This window comes from Rutidosis leptorrhynchoides, chromosome 3, assembly GCF_046630445.1.
Source record: "Rutidosis leptorrhynchoides isolate AG116_Rl617_1_P2 chromosome 3, CSIRO_AGI_Rlap_v1, whole genome shotgun sequence".
NCBI lineage: Eukaryota > Viridiplantae > Streptophyta > Magnoliopsida > Asterales > Asteraceae > Rutidosis > Rutidosis leptorrhynchoides.
The window spans coordinates 603,810,633-603,817,518 of NC_092335.1; positions in this window are offsets into that span (position 1 = coordinate 603,810,633).

Here is a 6,886-nt window from a genome sequence, read left to right on the forward strand (position 1 = left end):
GACATGTTTTAAAAGGTCAACATAAAGTTGGTGAGATATAGGTTTAGTGCCGGCAGCAATATATATATATAGACCACAAGATTTCGTATATAAACAGTTTAATAAAAATGTTCTAAGTGGTTGAGCACTTGGTAACCATACTTAACATTTTCACGTCGCATATTCCCTTTAATATGAAATCTTACTACACCGTACCAAGTGTAGTCACAAAACGAAGTACTGTGCAACCGTTGAATACTGGTCGTCCAGTCCGGTTGGGGTTGTCAGGCCCGATAGATCTATCAACAGGATTCGCGTTTACAATACCGCTGTAAATATTAGTTACCAAGCTACAGGGAAGTATGCCAGTGGTACAACTCAACGTAGAACATATTTTTCAGTTACTTGTGTCCATATCGTAAAACATAAAATACATGTATTCTCATCCCGAAATATTTAGAGTTTAAAAGTGGAACTATATACTCACTCTTGTCTTGATGATATATATATTTTGACTCGGTCTTCCGGTTGATATCACGAACCTATCCATATATAATATATCAATATGTTTTCATTTTTAAACAAACGTTATAAATATATACTTGTTATACTTTTAATACTTTGAATATTTCTTTAGTCCGAAGTTAGCTGTCCGAGGTTAGCAATTCAATTTTAATGGTTCATTTTTAGATGTTTAATATACCCGCAATGAAATAAATAAAACCCCCAACGAAATAAATAAAACCCCATCGTATATGTATTGGTCGAGATTAATCTTGACCCATGGTACCGGTGTTGTCAAATGACGTGTTGCGTACATAAAGTACCGGTGTTGTCAAATGACGTGTTGCGTACAATCATGGGATCTTATGATTAATCTTCTCGTGTTGTTTACGGGTGATCCTGAACCATATAAAATTGAATTGTAAGTACATATATATAAAATATCATGTTATCTTAGAAGTATGTGATTTTATGTAAATTTTTCCAATGAATCCCGAAGTCATTTAAGTCTTGGATAACCAATTTTGTTTCGGTCATAGTTTCTTCGTTACAAGTCCGTTTTCGTTGATTCAACTTGCCATCTCCTTGGATCGAGTCCCTCTTTAAGACTATGAACTGTAAATACCTTAGTTTGTATTCAAAATCATACTGCATAAGTGAAACATTAGTGAAACATATGAAGTTAAACATTTTTGTTACAACAAAATCATTTAATGACCATTTTTCTAAAAATACTTATACTTTGAAAAACCAAGTTTTACCTTGTTAAATTAGCATATACATAAGTTATATTACAGGTCTTGAAGTATTTTAAAAGTTAAGTTAGAAGGATCTATTTAGTTTGCAAACAAGTTTGAAAACATTCAAACTATGTTCTTGTTGTTAAACTTGTATACCACAAAATATGATAGCTATATATATATGAATCGAATAAGGTTATGAACATAGATTCTACCTCAAGTTCCTTGGATGAATTTGCTGTAAAAGAGAAGTAAGAAGCTAGAATCAAAAGGGTGATAGAAGTGGATGAAAGATTGGGAGTAAGTTGGTGTTCTTGGAGGGTTTTCTTGAAGTGTTTTTGTATGATTTTCTTATGGTGTTTTAGTATGGTTTTTGAAGCTAGATCTTCTTGGAAACTTTGCTGAATTGATTAAGGGTTTTAAGGGTTGTGAAAGAGTGTGTGTTTAACTAAAAATGAGGTTAGAAAATGAACTAGAAATGGTGATACTTATAACCTAAAAAAAACGTGTATCATGTAATACATGATAAGATTTTTAGTTTGTAATTTTGTTAATTAGTCAAGTAATCATCCAAAAGTAATTACCTAGCTCTAAGGGCATGAATAATGGCTGGTTAGGTGGTGATTTTGATGTGTATTTACTATTAGTAAATACGTATAGGAGCTAGGTATGATACGAGTACAAATACTCTAGGTATACGTATAGAAATTTTGTGAAAAATGAAATGAGGATTCAAATATAGCTATCTTTTGTGAATACACTTATATGGTTTTATGTATTTAAGTTCTTTAAAAGTAATTAAATACATTACTTATACAATATATGTATAACATTATAAGTCTTAAGTATTTATGTCAAATAACGTTACGTATAGTTATTGTTTTGAAAACTTAAGTTAGTAGTTTCAAAATACACATATAACTTGTTGTTATTAATACAAAATGAGATATTAAAACATTTATTAATCATGTTAAATATGTATATATACATTTATATACACAAACGTATAATTATCATATATTGTATAGTTCGTGATATCATCGGTCAAACTAGACGGTCAAACGTTGTGTAAAACTCTTTTCGGAAATATAAGTCTCGACAATTTGGATTGCTTATCATGTTGGCAAGGTTTAATTTATGTAAATATTAATCTTATAAGTATAGTATGATCGAAAAAGTGCGGGTCGTTACAAACCTCAACTAGGTTGACCTCTCTGAGCTGAGCCTAACAACTATAGGTCCCAACTGACAACTACAACTTGTGCACACAACTGTTAAGCAACTACCACTATGGACAACTATCACTACGACTAGCATGGCAACTCTACAGTGATCATTATTACAACATATCTACTAAGCATAGCAACTATAACAGTATAACATAGTAGCACAATTTGCTACTTTATACTACACCCGGAGATAATCCCACTCACCGATTACCAGCAACAGAAGAAACTCAGAATTCTAATCTTACTGAGCCTTCTCTTCGTCTTTATCACCTGAGAATAGACATAACACAGTCAGTAATCATGTCTCGATAACAATCCGACAACAAGACAACAACACCAATACCAACACTTAATCACTTTACAACTGGTCTGCCAACCGTACAAGTAACACCATCACACGCATGTTTGATAACACTCAACCGTGCGGTTGACAACTCATTCATACGTTTGGTCTATGACCAAACATCCTACAGTGACTCACCTGATCCGTACGGTTCATCATACGAGTGACCTGTGACTTGTACGAGTCACGTCTCAACCGTACATATCATTAAAATCAAAACAATAATTCTCCTTAACCACTCATTTTCACGGTTCAACACACGGTTGATTACCTCAACAGTACGAGTGAATGCTCACTCGTGCGAGTGATGAAGAACAGTAGCAACAACTATTTAGACGGGTTTCAACCCAAAAGCAAAATATCAAACATCAATTCATACACTAAATCAACACCTACAATAATGTAATCACTATATGATAAGTCTACATTATTATTACAATCAATAACGTCAATCAAATGCGTGCAAAACAAGACATACACGCCAAAACCCCTTTTTCTGACCAAAATAAATTTTGATCTAGGTTATTAAAAGTTTACCATTGAAAAGTACTCTTCAATATGATTCCAACGATATTTGATTCATCAAAAACAGAGTTACGGTTTAAAAGTTACACCCTTTTCAATTTTACCAAAAGCTGACCAGTGCTCACTCGCACGGATGAGACCTCACTCGTGTGAGTGAGTCCTCAACCGCGTGGTTAAGCCTCAACCATGTGGTTGAGTCTCAAATGCGTGGTCACTCGTATGAGTGACCTGTCACTCGTGTGGGGGCTGAAGAACAGCTCTTGCACGCTGATTTTTGCCATTTTGGCCCACAAACTCAATTTTTGCAAGTTCTAACACCAAAACCACTTCAAAAACATCATATAAACTATATAGCAACTATTTCTAACATCAATTAACACACACAAACATATAATATGAAGATTAAAGATCAAAAATCATCAAAAAAAACCCATTTACACCCAAAACCCAATTTCTATGAATTAAAGCACGAATTCAAGCTAACAAACCTGGATAAATGATCACAAGGATGATAATAATCACTCCTTAAAGCCTCTTGATTCAATTCTAGCTTAGATTAAATTAGGGTTTGTGAAGGGATGAAGTTTGGTACGTTCTTATTTGAGAATGTTCAAGAAATGGAAGAAAGAAACAGATATTACACACTTATGTGGGTTATAAACCCATACCCCACAACACACATGTATTTATCAGTTATCTAATATCTTTCGTACTTAATTTAGCAACCCTAACGGAGTCCAAATCTAACAAACGAACCATTTCTGTGACCCTTGTCACAAACTGGTCTTAACCAAATACACAATTAATTATAACCATACAATTATTAAAATCACTAATTACGCCATACCCAAGGGTACCATGGTCATTTCAACTAGGCCCAAAACGCGGATGTTACAAATCTACCCTACTTAAAAGAGATTCTGTCCTCGGAATCGGGTCAACTATGGTCAACAAAACCCAAAATTGTTACTCGAACCGCCAAAACACACGATCAACTTTATCAATCTTATCCCCGATACCGACATTATCCACCACAATTGCCTAGGGAAACGAGATTCTTGACGTCAATACACTTCCGATACAAAATAATTTGTCACAATCTTCCTCGATCAACGTCCGTTAATCCACTTAAGCCCACAAATTACACGATCAAGTCAAATAATCAGAGTCAAATTCATGTTTCTACACCATTCTGTATCATAAATTTCACGATCTGTCATCCAATTCAACTCTGTATACAGTCCACTTTTCCCAATTATCCCAAGCTGAGGCAATTGAATTAGTCATCATGCTAAAATCTATACCTATGTCCACAAAATTGTCTCTTAAGTCAACAGAATTTCACATGTTATTCGTCTCATGTCCAGTCATAACACAATCCAATATAGCACAGACCACCAAATTTCCCTTCAGCTTCCCAGAAATTCCGTACGATTTATCACAATATACTTCTGTTGGCCAGACACAAGCATATTATCCTAAATCATACCTCCATTCTGAGTCACTCAAAACGGAAAAATTCTACTTGTCTCATTCACTAACTTATGTCCAATCAATCTCCTCAATAAGCATCGGTAATCAATATAACCACTTTATGACTAATCAATCACACCATTTGTCCAATCATGGTCATTTAAACACTGTCCATCAAATGTTCCAATATAATCTATCAACATCACTACATATCCAACAAGCATAGGAAATATTTGGTCATTAAAGTCCACTAGACATATCACTCGTACCCATGTCACTATCTAACAACTTCTTATTGTCTAAAAGTCCACTGCATAAAGATACTCAACACATCTCTATCCAAGTTACGTTTTACAATCCCAAAAAGTCAACCTAAAGGTCACCCTTACCCCACAAAGCATACAAGGGTCGCAACCAAAACATAAACAACATAATGCAACAAATAAATCTAACACTACTATCAAGATCTACCAATCTAACACACACACATATATATATACACACACAATCATATACATATATATATATATATATATATATATATATATATATATATATATATATATATATATATATATATATATATATATATATATATATATATATATATATAACTAAACAGTATGTGGATTTCTAAACATACCTGTATTCACATCATATTCAACATCTGCATCTGCAACCATCTGATAAGCTCTTGCTGTTCTCGTAGGTGGATTCTTTCTTTTCTGCCTAACTGGAGAACCAGAAGATCCACCTACTGATCCCGACTGCCCTCCTGGCCCCGCCCCAGAACCTGATCATCTTACATACGAACACTGAGCTGACCTATGCCCCACTTGATGACATTTCCAACATACATCCTCTTGGAACGAACACATCCGAATCTCGTGCCCCACAACACCACATCTCAAACATCTTTTGGTTGAATCTGAACAAGGACCACTATGAGATGATCTACAACTATAACACCAAGAATTCTGACTTGATGCTGTCCCACTCTATTCTGACCCACTTTTTATGTTTTAGCTTAACAGACTTCTTTGACCTAGAGTCCGAATGACTCATCAACTGATCTTGTTGTGGTACCACATAACCTACCATTCTATTTCTTGCTGCTTTAACATCATCTTCTACCATCTTGGCCATAACAAATGCTTACGATAGTGTTGTCGCCATCCTAACCATTGTTCTGTACTCTGGTAAAATTATATTAACAAAATATTGAATTCTAGACTGTTCGTCTGGAACCCACTGTTGCACGAACCTTAGTTTATCCATATACTGCTCAATCACCTCATCTATCGTCATCTGAGGTGTCATTTTCATTGCCAGCAATTCTGTCTTAATTCGATTGAGGTCATAGGACGAACAATACTGCTCACAAACTTTACTATAAAATTGATCCCAAGTAATCATGTTCACTTGCTCTTTCGGTATACTAGAAATAACTGTATCCCACCAAACCATTGCCCTATTTTTCAACATACGACAAGCATAAATAACCTGTAATTCTGGTTCGCACTGACAGGCCTCAAAAACCGTTTCTATCTCTCTTAACCAGTTAAGGGTTACTGTTGGGTTAGAACTTCCTGAGTACTCTGGTGGATTACAATTCAGAAACTGTCTGAAGGTATATTTCTTTGGTTGTTGAAACGTCGGCATCTGATACGGACCCCACATCTAATTTGGGAACTGTTGATTAAATTGAGGTGGCATCTGATACTGTTGAGGAAACCAATACTGAGGTGGTAACCATTGTTGTTGTTGGAAAGCACTTCCAGTTTGCTGATACATATTTGGCTGCACCGGATACCCACTAAACATCTGATTTGGTACACTACCACTTGGATTCACTATTACCTGACTTTGTTCTAATTCTCTTATTCGATCATTTGCCTCCTTTAACCGACTTTCCAAATCTAGAATTTGTTCTTGCGGATTTTCTTCTGACACATACCCGTCTTCATCTGGGGCTCTGAATGTTCCGGGGGCTGACGGACCAGTTGCGTTTCCTGTATTATCTGCCATATCTACACTGCCATAACATCTCACACAAACGCTTAGTGGAAAAACAGGTTAGTACCTATCAACTA